The sequence below is a fragment of the Loxodonta africana genome, chromosome 13 (genome assembly GCF_030014295.1).
Source record: "Loxodonta africana isolate mLoxAfr1 chromosome 13, mLoxAfr1.hap2, whole genome shotgun sequence".
Lineage (NCBI taxonomy): Eukaryota > Metazoa > Chordata > Mammalia > Proboscidea > Elephantidae > Loxodonta > Loxodonta africana.
The window spans coordinates 2,558,300-2,572,309 of NC_087354.1; the positions used below are offsets into that span (position 1 = coordinate 2,558,300).

At 49.5% G+C, this 14,010-nt stretch overlaps 8 non-coding genes across 8 annotated transcripts; all 8 read left to right on the plus strand.

The window, feature by feature from the left end:
• The first annotated feature begins 1,400 nt into the window (after positions 1-1,400).
• Positions 1,401-1,481, plus strand: LOC135227412 (small nucleolar RNA SNORD115). The gene has a single exon (XR_010317577.1). It is a non-coding gene; the product is annotated as a small nucleolar RNA SNORD115 (small nucleolar RNA).
• A 1,618-nt stretch (positions 1,482-3,099) lies between these two features.
• LOC135227562 (small nucleolar RNA SNORD115) lies at positions 3,100-3,177 on the plus strand. Its single transcript, XR_010317725.1, has one exon. It is a non-coding gene; the product is annotated as a small nucleolar RNA SNORD115 (small nucleolar RNA).
• A 1,618-nt stretch (positions 3,178-4,795) lies between these two features.
• On the plus strand, positions 4,796-4,876 carry LOC135227413 (small nucleolar RNA SNORD115). The gene has a single exon (XR_010317578.1). It is a non-coding gene; the product is annotated as a small nucleolar RNA SNORD115 (small nucleolar RNA).
• Positions 4,877-6,494: 1,618 nt separating this feature from the next.
• On the plus strand, positions 6,495-6,572 carry LOC135227581 (small nucleolar RNA SNORD115). Its single transcript, XR_010317744.1, has one exon. It is a non-coding gene; the product is annotated as a small nucleolar RNA SNORD115 (small nucleolar RNA).
• A 1,618-nt stretch (positions 6,573-8,190) lies between these two features.
• On the plus strand, positions 8,191-8,271 carry LOC135227414 (small nucleolar RNA SNORD115). Its single transcript, XR_010317579.1, has one exon. It is a non-coding gene; the product is annotated as a small nucleolar RNA SNORD115 (small nucleolar RNA).
• A 1,618-nt stretch (positions 8,272-9,889) lies between these two features.
• LOC135227563 (small nucleolar RNA SNORD115) lies at positions 9,890-9,967 on the plus strand. Its single transcript, XR_010317726.1, has one exon. It is a non-coding gene; the product is annotated as a small nucleolar RNA SNORD115 (small nucleolar RNA).
• Positions 9,968-11,585: 1,618 nt separating this feature from the next.
• On the plus strand, positions 11,586-11,666 carry LOC135227415 (small nucleolar RNA SNORD115). The gene has a single exon (XR_010317580.1). It is a non-coding gene; the product is annotated as a small nucleolar RNA SNORD115 (small nucleolar RNA).
• Positions 11,667-13,284: 1,618 nt separating this feature from the next.
• LOC135227577 (small nucleolar RNA SNORD115) lies at positions 13,285-13,362 on the plus strand. The gene has a single exon (XR_010317740.1). It is a non-coding gene; the product is annotated as a small nucleolar RNA SNORD115 (small nucleolar RNA).
• Positions 13,363-14,010: the final 648 nt, after the last annotated feature.

The window sequence follows — 14,010 nt, forward strand, 5'->3', positions numbered from 1 at the left end:
GCCCTGGCCCCATCTGACACTTAGGCAAGTGAGGATACACCGCAAAAGGCAGTAGGGTTTGCTGACAAGGCTGAGGCATGTCCCCTGGTGTTTGCTTGACCTTGCCTGGTTGACTAAGTGGCGGTGATGTGCGTGGGTGGATACTTCGGAATCAGAGAATGCTGAAACATGTGCGCTGGAGTCGTCTGCGATAGCCTGGGTCCAAGTCCGATAGGGCCTACCGAAATGGGAGAAACGGCCAACTAGAACAATGTATTTTCCCAAGATATTTAGGAGATGTGAATGGCCCAGAGCTCTACAGGAGACTGGTCAACTTGCTGTAATTGAAAGCGTGTGTCAGTTGCGGCTGGACTCGCAGGATTTGCAGGGCGCTTTTCCCGTGAATCTTGAAATTGGATGAGCGACTCAGTAGTCTGATAGCTGGCTCCAGCTTTCAAGTAAAGGTAGCTGCACAGATAACTGCATAGAAAATCTAAAGTCAGGGTCGATGCCAGGTGTGAAGGGGACACGAGGGTCAGGAGCACTTTCAGGTTGATGCCACAGGAGGTCATGTTTCCCTGGAGCTCTAGACAGTGAAAGCAGGCGTAAGTGCTGCCTTGCACATGTGCAGAGATCAGTGTTCCTACAGAGTTCGTTGGAATCCTGTAGAGGTTCCATAAGACTCCTGCTCTCTTTGTGCCAAGGAATCCTCTGATGGTTGATAAACAGGAGGAGATGTGTTCCCTGTGTTCCCATTCTTTGGGAATGAGGTGGCCTGGACTGTGTCTCTCCATGGCACAAGGGTGAAATCAAACTCTGGAAATGCCTAGTTGAATTTGGGGCCAAATTCTTGGTGAAAGCCCTCTTCCGAGTGTCCCACAGCTCATTTGAAGATCCCCAGTTTTGGGAACCCTTGGATGTCATTTCCTGGAAGTGCTCGTGCACGGATCCGTGCCTGTGGACACAGATTCGGCTTCCTCGTAGACATTAGCCGGGGCTGATCAAATGAATAGCCTGTTCTTGGCTGGGACTTCCTGAGTACGTTTCTCCATTCGGAGTCCTCTATGCCTTGTCTTGATCTGGCACGCGTCTGCCTTTCTGTCAAGGGTCAGCAGTCTCACTAATGGGCGAGAAGTGTGTGTCTTGATTTCGTCCCTCTTTTGGGCTATATGTGGAAAAAGCATAGCTGTTAGGCAATGAATGTCTCTCGTCTGATGTCTGACTTACTTCTTTGCCCTTCCTCAAAGGATTGCAAGGTCGAAGCCTGTTTTCCTGCTTTCATGAGGGTCAAGCTACTCCCCGGGAAACCGGAAGAGGATGTGCGAACCTTCTCATCCTGCGTGATTGCGGGCTGGATGGACGATATCGGTGGTGAGGAACTTGAAGACTCAGGTGATTTCTCCCGGGGATTGAGATGTCTCGGGTCAACGAAGACACCTCAACTTGTCTCGAAGAGAGATGATGACATAAAAATCATGCTCAATAGGATCCCGCTGAGGCCCAGAGAGAAACTCCTTTTCCCTAACGTTAATGATCTGCTTTAGAGGGGACCCCCGTTTGGATCCCTTTTTCCTCCACCAAGTGATCAAAAACTCCTCCCTGACCGATTCTGGTCATGCTGATTCCTTGGCTCTTTTCGTCTTTTTCTGTCATTTCGAAAGACCTGCTTTCAGGAGATTCACCACCGAAAGAACTCAAGGTGAGTGAATGACGGCGGTTTTCCCTTGTCTCTGGTGACACTTAGACAAGTGAAAATGGAGCCCAAGAGGCAGTCGGGTTTTGTGGAAAAGCTGAGACGTGTCCCCTGCTTTGAGCTTGACCTGACCGATTGACCAAGTGGCGGTGATATGCACGGGTGGATAGTTAGGAAGCACAGGAACCTAGAAGAATTTCCACTTGAGTAATTTTTGCTAGTCCGGTTCCCAGTCGGGTATGTCTACGGAAGTTTGAGAATATTTTCAACTCTCAACTCTTTACGGGATGGGAGTGTGTAGCAGCTCTACTGGAGAAACCAGAGAGACTTGCCCTAGTTGAAAGCCTGTGTCAGTTGCGACTGGACTCTTAGGATCTCCAGGGCCTCTTTCCCAGACATCTTGGTATTGGATGAAGACTGGAGTAGCCTGACACCTCGCTGTAGCATTCAAGAAAAGGCAGCAGCACCACTATCTGAGTCAAAAAGCTAATGCCAGGCTCAATACCATTCGGTACGTGGGTCGCGAGCGTCATGACTAGTTTCAGGTTCATACCACAGGAGGTCAGGATCTGCTGACAGTCTAATCAGGCAATGCAGGCATAACTGCTGCCTTCCACATGTGGAAAGATCATTTTCTTGACAGATCTTTGGAATCTTGTAGAGATTCCATAGAACTCCTTTTCCGTGTGCCCCACGGGATCCTCTGATGCTTGATATACGGGAGGAGATGTGTTCCCTCTCTGGGGATTATTGGGGCCTGAGGTAGATTCGATTGTGTCTCTCCATGGCTCAGTGGTGAAATGAAAGCGTTGAAGGACTGTGGCAATTTTAACAAGTGTTGGCAGAATTCTTGGAAAGCTATTCTTTTCCAAATGTCCTCCAGCTGATTTGAAGATCCCCCGGTGCTGGGGACTCTTGGGTGCCATTTCCCGGGAGTCCGCACACATTGGACAGTGCCCGTGGACGCATAGTTGGCTGCCTTCAACACATCAGTCAGGCTTAAGCAATGGCAAAGGCTCCTTTTGCCTGGGTCCTCCTGTAAATTTCTGCTACATCCAGAGACCTCTCTGCCTTCTTCTGAATATTGCATGATTCTCTCCTTCTGTCATGGGTCAGCAGACTCCCCAGTGGGTTGCAAATGGCTGTCTTGATTTTGTCCATGTGTTCGCGAATGTCTGGCTGAAAGCCTAGCCTTAGGGAAGTGAGTTTCTCTTCTGGGATCTCTGTCTTACTGATTTCCCCTTTTCAAAGGGTTAGTGAGGTCGATGTCTCTTGTGCCGCTTTCATGGGGGTCAAGCCAACTGCCCGGGAAACTGGAAGATGATGTGTGAACGCTCTCATCCACTGTCCTTCCTGGGTGGAAGGAAGACATTTGTGGTAAGCATCTTCAGGTCTCAGGGGATTTTTCCTGGGGAGTGATATGGCTGGGGTCAATGATGACATAATCTGTCTGGAAGAGAGATGATGACCTAAAAATCATGCTCAGAGAGGTTATGCTGAGGCCCTGTGGGAAAGTCCTTTGGCCCAGCCTTCCAGATCTTCTTTAGAGCGGACTCCCATTTTGATTTCTTTCACCTGCACCAAGTAATCCAAAAGACCTGGGTGGCCGATTTTGGTCAGGCTGATTCCTTGGCTCTTTTCCTCTTTTTGTGTCCTTTAGCAAAACCTGCCTCCGAGGAGTTCACCGTTGCGAGGACAAAAGGTGAGGGATTTCCCGTGATTTGCCCTGGCCCCATCTGACACTTAGGCAAGTGAGGATACACCGCAAAAGGCAGTAGGGTTTGCTGACAAGGCTGAGGCATGTCCCCTGGTGTTTGCTTGACCTTGCCTGGTTGACTAAGTGGCGGTGATGTGCGTGGGTGGATACTTCGGAATCAGAGAATGCTGAAACATGTGCGCTGGAGTCGTCTGCGATAGCCTGGGTCCAAGTCCGATAGGGCCTACCGAAATGGGAGAAACGGCCAACTAGAACAATGTATTTTCCCAAGATATTTAGGAGATGTGAATGGCCCAGAGCTCTACAGGAGACTGGTCAACTTGCTGTAATTGAAAGCGTGTGTCAGTTGCGGCTGGACTCGCAGGATTTGCAGGGCGCTTTTCCCGTGAATCTTGAAATTGGATGAGCGACTCAGTAGTCTGATAGCTGGCTCCAGCTTTCAAGTAAAGGTAGCTGCACAGATAACTGCATAGAAAATCTAAAGTCAGGGTCGATGCCAGGTGTGAAGGGGACACGAGGGTCAGGAGCACTTTCAGGTTGATGCCACAGGAGGTCATGTTTCCCTGGAGCTCTAGACAGTGAAAGCAGGCGTAAGTGCTGCCTTGCACATGTGCAGAGATCAGTGTTCCTACAGAGTTCGTTGGAATCCTGTAGAGGTTCCATAAGACTCCTGCTCTCTTTGTGCCAAGGAATCCTCTGATGGTTGATAAACAGGAGGAGATGTGTTCCCTGTGTTCCCATTCTTTGGGAATGAGGTGGCCTGGACTGTGTCTCTCCATGGCACAAGGGTGAAATCAAACTCTGGAAATGCCTAGTTGAATTTGGGGCCAAATTCTTGGTGAAAGCCCTCTTCCGAGTGTCCCACAGCTCATTTGAAGATCCCCAGTTTTGGGAACCCTTGGATGTCATTTCCTGGAAGTGCTCGTGCACGGATCCGTGCCTGTGGACACAGATTCGGCTTCCTCGTAGACATTAGCCGGGGCTGATCAAATGAATAGCCTGTTCTTGGCTGGGACTTCCTGAGTACGTTTCTCCATTCGGAGTCCTCTATGCCTTGTCTTGATCTGGCACGCGTCTGCCTTTCTGTCAAGGGTCAGCAGTCTCACTAATGGGCGAGAAGTGTGTGTCTTGATTTCGTCCCTCTTTTGGGCTATATGTGGAAAAAGCATAGCTGTTAGGCAATGAATGTCTCTCGTCTGATGTCTGACTTACTTCTTTGCCCTTCCTCAAAGGATTGCAAGGTCGAAGCCTGTTTTCCTGCTTTCATGAGGGTCAAGCTACTCCCCGGGAAACCGGAAGAGGATGTGCGAACCTTCTCATCCTGCGTGATTGCGGGCTGGATGGACGATATCGGTGGTGAGGAACTTGAAGACTCAGGTGATTTCTCCCGGGGATTGAGATGTCTCGGGTCAACGAAGACACCTCAACTTGTCTCGAAGAGAGATGATGACATAAAAATCATGCTCAATAGGATCCCGCTGAGGCCCAGAGAGAAACTCCTTTTCCCTAACGTTAATGATCTGCTTTAGAGGGGACCCCCGTTTGGATCCCTTTTTCCTCCACCAAGTGATCAAAAACTCCTCCCTGACCGATTCTGGTCATGCTGATTCCTTGGCTCTTTTCGTCTTTTTCTGTCATTTCGAAAGACCTGCTTTCAGGAGATTCACCACCGAAAGAACTCAAGGTGAGTGAATGACGGCGGTTTTCCCTTGTCTCTGGTGACACTTAGACAAGTGAAAATGGAGCCCAAGAGGCAGTCGGGTTTTGTGGAAAAGCTGAGACGTGTCCCCTGCTTTGAGCTTGACCTGACCGATTGACCAAGTGGCGGTGATATGCACGGGTGGATAGTTAGGAAGCACAGGAACCTAGAAGAATTTCCACTTGAGTAATTTTTGCTAGTCCGGTTCCCAGTCGGGTATGTCTACGGAAGTTTGAGAATATTTTCAACTCTCAACTCTTTACGGGATGGGAGTGTGTAGCAGCTCTACTGGAGAAACCAGAGAGACTTGCCCTAGTTGAAAGCCTGTGTCAGTTGCGACTGGACTCTTAGGATCTCCAGGGCCTCTTTCCCAGACATCTTGGTATTGGATGAAGACTGGAGTAGCCTGACACCTCGCTGTAGCATTCAAGAAAAGGCAGCAGCACCACTATCTGAGTCAAAAAGCTAATGCCAGGCTCAATACCATTCGGTACGTGGGTCGCGAGCGTCATGACTAGTTTCAGGTTCATACCACAGGAGGTCAGGATCTGCTGACAGTCTAATCAGGCAATGCAGGCATAACTGCTGCCTTCCACATGTGGAAAGATCATTTTCTTGACAGATCTTTGGAATCTTGTAGAGATTCCATAGAACTCCTTTTCCGTGTGCCCCACGGGATCCTCTGATGCTTGATATACGGGAGGAGATGTGTTCCCTCTCTGGGGATTATTGGGGCCTGAGGTAGATTCGATTGTGTCTCTCCATGGCTCAGTGGTGAAATGAAAGCGTTGAAGGACTGTGGCAATTTTAACACGTGTTGGCAGAATTCTTGGAATGCTATTCTTTTCCAAATGTCCTCCAGCTGATTTGAACATCCCCTGGTGCTGGGGACTCTTGGGTGCCATTTCCCGGGAGTCCGCACACATTGGACAGTGCCCGTGGACGCATAGTTGGCTGCCTTCAACACATCAGTCAGGCTTAAGCAATGGCAAAGGCTCCTTTTGCCTGGGTCCTCCTGTAAATTTCTGCTACATCCAGAGACCTCTCTGCCTTCTTCTGAATATTGCATGATTCTCTCCTTCTGTCATGGGTCAGCAGACTCCCCAGTGGGTTGCAAATGGCTGTCTTGATTTTGTCCATGTGTTCGCGAATGTCTGGCTGAAAGCCTAGCCTTAGGGAAGTGAGTTTCTCTTCTGGGATCTCTGTCTTACTGATTTCCCCTTTTCAAAGGGTTAGTGAGGTCGATGTCTCTTGTGCCGCTTTCATGGGGGTCAAGCCAACTGCCCGGGAAACTGGAAGATGATGTGTGAACGCTCTCATCCACTGTCCTTCCTGGGTGGAAGGAAGACATTTGTGGTAAGCATCTTCAGGTCTCAGGGGATTTTTCCTGGGGAGTGATATGGCTGGGGTCAATGATGACATAATCTGTCTGGAAGAGAGATGATGACCTAAAAATCCTGCTCAGAGAGGTTATGCTGAGGCCCTGTGGGAAAGTCCTTTGGCCCAGCCTTCCAGATCTTCTTTAGAGCGGACTCCCATTTTGATTTCTTTCACCTGCACCAAGTAATCCAAAAGACCTGGGTGGCCGATTTTGGTCAGGCTGATTCCTTGGCTCTTTTCCTCTTTTTGTGTCCTTTAGCACAACCTGCCTCCGAGGAGTTCACCGTTGCGAGGACAAAAGGTGAGGGATTTCCCGTGATTTGCCCTGGCCCCATCTGACACTTAGGCAAGTGAGGATACACCGCAAAAGGCAGTAGGGTTTGCTGACAAGGCTGAGGCATGTCCCCTGGTGTTTGCTTGACCTTGCCTGGTTGACTAAGTGGCGGTGATGTGCGTGGGTGGATACTTAGGAATCAGAGAATGCTGAAACATGTGCGCTGGAGTCGTCTGCGATAGCCTGGGTCCAAGTCCGATAGGGCCTACCGAAATGGGAGAAACGGCCAACTAGAACAATGTGTTTTCCCAAGATATTTAGGAGATGTGAATGGCCCAGAGCTCTACAGGAGACTGGTCAACTTGCTGTAATTGAAAGCGTGTGTCAGTTGCGGCTGGACTCGCAGGATTTGTGGGACGCTTTTCCCGTGAATCTTGAAATTGGATGAGCGACTCAGTAGTCTGATAGCTGGCTCCAGCTTTCAAGTAAAGGTAGCTGCACAGATAACTGCATAGAAAATCTAAAGTCAGGGTCGATGCCAGGTGTGAAAGGGACACGAGGGTCAGGAGCACTTTCAGGTTGATGCCACAGGAGGTCATGTTTCCCTGGAGCTCTAGACAGTGAAAGCAGGCGTAAGTGCTGCCTTGCACATGTGCAGAGATCAGTGTTACTACAGAGTTCGTTGGAATCCTGTAGAGGTTCCATAAGACTCCTGCTCTCTTTGTGCCAAGGAATCCTCTGATGGTTGATAAACAGGAGGAGATGTGTTCCCTGTGTTCCCATTCTTTGGGAATGAGGTGGCCTGGACTGTGTCTCTCCATGGCACAAGGGTGAAATCAAACTCTGGAAATGCCTAGTTGAATTTGGGGCCAAATTCTTGGTGAAAGCCCTCTTCCGAGTGTCCCACAGCTCATTTGAAAATCCCCAGTTTTGGGAACCCTTGGATGTCATTTCCTGGAAGTGCTCGTGCACGGATCCGTGCCTGTGGACACAGATTCGGCTTCCTCGTAGACATTAGCCGAGGCTGATCAAATGAATAGCCTGTTCTTGGCTGGGACTTCCTGAGTACTTTTCTCCATTCGGAGTCCTCTATGCCTTGTCTTGATCTGGCACGCGTCTGCCTTTCTGTCAAGGGTCAGCAGTCTCACTAATGGGCGAGAAGTGTGTGTCTTGATTTCGTCCCTCTTTTGGGCTATATGTGGAAAAAGCATAGCTGTTAGGCAATGAATGTCTCTCGTCTGATGTCTGACTTACTTCTTTGCCCTTCCTCAAAGGATTGCAAGGTCGAAGCCTGTTTTCCTGCTTTCATGAGGGTCAAGCTACTCCCCGGGAAACCGGAAGAGGATGTGCGAACCTTCTCATCCTGCGTGATTGCGGGCTGGATGGACGATATCGGTGGTGAGGAACTTGAAGACTCAGGTGATTTCTCCCGGGGATTGAGATGTCTCGGGTCAACGAAGACACCTCAACTTGTCTCGAAGAGAGATGATGACATAAAAATCATGCTCAATAGGATCCCGCTGAGGCCCAGAGAGAAACTCCTTTTCCCTAACGTTAATGATCTGCTTTAGAGGGGACCCCCGTTTGGATCCCTGTTTCCTCCACCAAGTGATCAAAAACTCCTCCCTGACCGATTTTGGTCATGCTGATTCCTTGGCTCTTTTCGTCTTTTTCTGTCATTTCGAAAGACCTGCTTTCAGGAGATTCACCACCGAAAGAACTCAAGGTGAGTGAATGACGGCGGTTTTCCCTTGTCTCTGGTGACACTTAGACAAGTGAAAATGGAGCCCAAGAGGCAGTCGGGTTTTGTGGAAAAGCTGAGACGTGTCCCCTGCTTTGAGCTTGACCTGACCGATTGACCAAGTGGCGGTGATATGCACGGGTGGATAGTTAGGAAGCACAGGAACCTAGAAGAATTTCCACTTGAGTAATTTTTGCTAGTCCGGTTCCCAGTCGGGTATGCCTACGGAAGTTTGAGAATATTTTCAACTCTCAACTCTTTACGGGATGGGAGTGTGTAGCAGCTCTACTGGAGAAACCAGAGAGACTTGCCCTAGTTGAAAGCCTGTGTCAGTTGCGACTGGACTCTTAGGATCTCCAGGGCCTCTTTCCCAGACATCTTGGTATTGGATGAAGACTGGAGTAGCCTGACACCTCGCTGTAGCATTCAAGAAAAGGCAGCAGCACCACTATCTGAGTCAAAAAGCTAATGCCAGGCTCAATACCATTCGGTACGTGGGTCGCGAGCGTCATGACTAGTTTCAGGTTCATACCACAGGAGGTCAGGATCTGCTGACAGTCTAATCAGGCAATGCAGGCATAACTGCTGCCTTCCACATGTGGAAAGATCATTTTCTTGACAGATCTTTGGAATCTTGTAGAGATTCCATAGAACTCCTTTTCCGTGTGCCCCACGGGATCCTCTGATGCTTGATATACGGGAGGAGATGTGTTCCCTCTCTGGGGATTATTGGGGCCTGAGGTAGATTCGATTGTGTCTCTCCATGGCTCAGTGGTGAAATGAAAGCGTTGAAGGACTGTGGCAATTTTAACAAGTGTTGGCAGAATTCTTGGAATGCTATTCTTTTCCAAATGTCCTCCAGCTGATTTGAACATCCCCTGGTGCTGGGGACTCTTGGGTGCCATTTCCCGGGAGTCCGCACACATTGGACAGTGCCCGTGGACGCATAGTTGGCTGCCTTCAACACATCAGTCAGGCTTAAGCAATGGCAAAGGCTCCTTTTGCCTGGGTCCTCCTGTAAATTTGTGCTACATCCAGAGACCTCTCTGCCTTCTTCTGAATATTGCATGATTCTCTCCTTCTGTCATGGGTCAGCAGACTCCCCAGTGGGTTGCAAATGGCTGTCTTGATTTTGTCCATGTGTTCGCGAATGTCTGGCTGAAAGCCTAGCCTTAGGGAAGTGAGTTTCTCTTCTGGGATCTCTGTCTTACTGATTTCCCCTTTTCAAAGGGTTAGTGAGGTCGATGTCTCTTGTGCCGCTTTCATGGGGGTCAAGCCAACTGCCCGGGAAACTGGAAGATGATGTGTGAACGCTCTCATCCACTGTCCTTCCTGGGTGGAAGGAAGACATTTGTGGTAAGCATCTTCAGGTCTCAGGGGATTTTTCCTGGGGAGTGATATGGCTGGGGTCAATGATGACATAATCTGTCTGGAAGAGAGATGATGACCTAAAAATCATGCTCAGAGAGGTTATGCTGAGGCCCTGTGGGAAAGTCCTTTGGCCCAGCCTTCCAGATCTTCTTTAGAGCGGACTCCCATTTTGATTTCTTTCACCTGCACCAAGTAATCCAAAAGACCTGGGTGGCCGATTTTGGTCAGGCTGATTCCTTGGCTCTTTTCCTCTTTTTGTGTCCTTTAGCACAACCTGCCTCCGAGGAGTTCACCGTTGCGAGGACAAAAGGTGAGGGATTTCCCGTGATTTGCCCTGGCCCCATCTGACACTTAGGCAAGTGAGGATACACCGCAAAAGGCAGTAGGGTTTGCTGACAAGGCTGAGGCATGTCCCCTGGTGTTTGCTTGACCTTGCCTGGTTGACTAAGTGGCGGTGATGTGCGTGGGTGGATACTTCGGAATCAGAGAATGCTGAAACATGTGCGCTGGAGTCGTCTGCGATAGCCTGGGTCCAAGTCCGATACGGCCTACCGAAATGGGAGAAACGGCCAACTAGAACAATGTATTTTCCCAAGATATTTACGAGATGTGAATGGCCCAGAGCTCTACAGGAGACTGGTCAACTTGCTGTAATTGAAAGCGTGTGTCAGTTGCGGCTGGACTCGCAGGATTTGCGGGACGCTTTTCCCGTGAATCTTGAAATTGGATGAGCGACTCAGTAGTCTGATAGCTGGCTCCAGCTTTCAAGTAAAGGTAGCTGCACAGATAACTGCATAGAAAATCTAAAGTCAGGGTCGATGCCAGGTGTGAAGGGGACACGAGGGTCAGGAGCACTTTCAGGTTGATGCCACAGGAGGTCATGTTTCCCTGGAGCTCTAGACAGTGAAAGCAGGCGTAAGTGCTGCCTTGCACATGTGCAGAGATCAGTGTTCCTACAGAGTTCGTTGGAATCCTGTAGAGGTTCCATAAGACTCCTGCTCTCTTTGTGCCAAGGAATCCTCTGATGGTTGATAAACAGGAGGAGATGTGTTCCCTGTGTTCCCATTCTTTGGGAATGAGGTGGCCTGGACTGTGTCTCTCCATGGCACAAGGGTGAAATCAAACTCTGGAAATGCCTAGTTGAATTTGGGGCCAAATTCTTGGTGAAAGCCCTCTTCCGAGTGTCCCACAGCTCATTTGAAAATCCCCAGTTTTGGGAACCCTTGGATGTCATTTCCTGGAAGTGCTCGTGCACGGATCCGTGCCTGTGGACACAGATTCGGCTTCCTCGTAGACATTAGCCGGGGCTGATCAAATGAATAGCCTGTTCTTGGCTGGGACTGCCCGAGTACTTTTCTCCATTCGGAGTCCTCTATGCCTTGTCTTGATCTGGCACGCGTCTGCCTTTCTGTCAAGGGTCAGCAGTCTCACTAATGGGCGAGAAGTGTGTGTCTTGATTTCGTCCCTCTTTTGGGCTATATGTGGAAAAAGCATAGCTGTTAGGCAATGAATGTCTCTCGTCTGATGTCTGACTTACTTCTTTGCCCTTCCTCAAAGGATTGCAAGGTCGAAGCCTGTTTTCCTGCTTTCATGAGGGTCAAGCTACTCCCCGGGAAACCGGAAGAGGATGTGCGAACCTTCTCATCCTGCGTGATTGCGGGCTGGATGGACGATATCGGTGGTGAGGAACTTGAAGACTCAGGTGATTTCTCCCGGGGATTGAGATGTCTCGGGTCAACGAAGACACCTCAACTTGTCTCGAAGAGAGATGATGACATAAAAATCATGCTCAATAGGATCCCGCTGAGGCCCAGAGAGAAACTCCTTTTCCCTAACGTTAATGATCTGCTTTAGAGGGGACCCCCGTTTGGATCCCTGTTTCCTCCACCAAGTGATCAAAAACTCCTCCCTGACCGATTTTGGTCATGCTGATTCCTTGGCTCTTTTCATCTTTTTCTGTCATTTCGAAAGACCTGCTTTCAGGAGATTCACCACCGAAAGAACTCAAGGTGAGTGAATGACGGCGGTTTTCCCTTGTCTCTGGTGACACTTAGACAAGTGAAAATGGAGCCCAAGAGGCAGTCGGGTTTTGTGGAAAAGCTGAGACGTGTCCCCTGCTTTGAGCTTGACCTGACCGATTGACCAAGTGGCGGTGATATGCACGGGTGGATAGTTAGGAAGCACAGGAACCTAGAAGAATTTCCACTTGAGTAATTTTTGCTAGTCCGGTTCCCAGTCGGGTATGTCTACGGAAGTTTGAGAATATTTTCAACTCTCAACTCTTTACGGGATGGGAGTGTGTAGCAGCTCTACTGGAGAAACCAGAGAGACTTGCCCTAGTTGAAAGCCTGTGTCAGTTGCGACTGGACTCTTAGGATCTCCAGGGCCTCTTTCCCAGACATCTTGGTATTGGATGAAGACTGGAGTAGCCTGACACCTCGCTGTAGCATTCAAGAAAAGGCAGCAGCACCACTATCTGAGTCAAAAAGCTAATGCCAGGCTCAATACCATTCGGTACGTGGGTCGCGAGCGTCATGACTAGTTTCAGGTTCATACCACAGGAGGTCAGGATCTGCTGACAGTCTAATCAGGCAATGCAGGCATAACTGCTGCCTTCCACATGTGGAAAGATCATTTTCTTGACAGATCTTTGGAATCTTGTAGAGATTCCATAGAACTCCTTTTCCGTGTGCCCCACGGGATCCTCTGATGCTTGATATACGGGAGGAGATGTGTTCTCTCTCTGGGGATTATTGGGGCCTGAGGTAGATTCGATTGTGTCTCTCCATGGCTCAGTGGTGAAATGAAAGCGTTGAAGGACTGTGGCAATTTTAACAAGTGTTGGCAGAATTCTTGGAATGCTATTCTTTTCCAAATGTCCTCCAGCTGATTTGAACATCCCCTGGTGCTGGGGACTCTTGGGTGCCATTTCCCGGGAGTCCGCACACATTGGACAGTGCCCGTGGACGCATAGTTGGCTGCCTTCAACACATCAGTCAGGCTTAAGCAATGGCAAAGGCTCCTTTTGCCTGGGTCCTCCTGTAAATTTCTGCTACATCCAGAGACCTCTCTGCCTTCTTCTGAATATTGCATGATTCTCTCCTTCTGTCATGGGTCAGCAGACTCCCCAGTGGGTTGCAAATGGCTGTCTTGATTTTGTCCATGTGTTCGCGAATGTCTGGCTGAAAGCCTAGCCTTAGGGAAGTGAGTTTCTCTTCTGGGATCTCTGTCTTACTGATTTCCCCTTTTCAAAGGGTTAGTGAGGTCGATGTCTCTTGTGCCGCTTTCATGGGGGTCAAGCCAACTGCCCGGGAAACTGGAAGATGATGTGTGAACGCTCTCATCCACTGTCCTTCCTGGGTGGAAGGAAGACATTTGTGGTAAGCATCTTCAGGTCTCAGGGGATTTTTCCTGGGGAGTGATATGGCTGGGGTCAATGATGACATAATCTGTCTGGAAGAGAGATGATGACCTAAAAATCATGCTCAGAGAGGTTATGCGGAGGCCCTGTGGGAAAGTCCTTTGGCCCAGCCTTCCAGATCTTCTTTAGAGCGGACTCCCATTTTGATTTCTTTCACCTGCACCAAGTAATCCAAAAGACCTGGGTGGCCGATTTTGGTCAGGCTGATTCCTTGGCTCTTTTCCTCTTTTTGTGTCCTTTAGCACAACCTGCCTCCGAGGAGTTCACCGTTGCGAGGACAAAAGGTGAGGGATTTCCCGTGATTTGCCCTGGCCCCATCTGACACTTAGGCAAGTGAGGATACACCGCAAAAGGCAGTAGGGTTTGCTGACAAGGCTGAGGCATGTCCCCTGGTGTTTGCTTGACCTTGCCTGGTTGACTAAGTGGCGGTGATGTGCGTGGGTGGATACTTAGGAATCAGAGAATGCTGAAACATGTGCGCTGGAGTCGTCTGCGATAGCCTGGGTCCAAGTCCGATAGGGCCTACCGAAATGGGAGAAACGGCCAATTAGAACAATGTATTTTCCCAAGATATTTATGAGATGTGAATGGCCCAGAGCTCTACATGAGACTGGTCAACTTGCTGTAATTGAAAGCGTGTGTCAGTTGCGGCTGGACTCGCAGGATTTGCGGGACGCTTTTCCCGTGAATCTTGAAATTGGATGAGCGACTCAGTAGTCTGATAGCTGGCTCCAG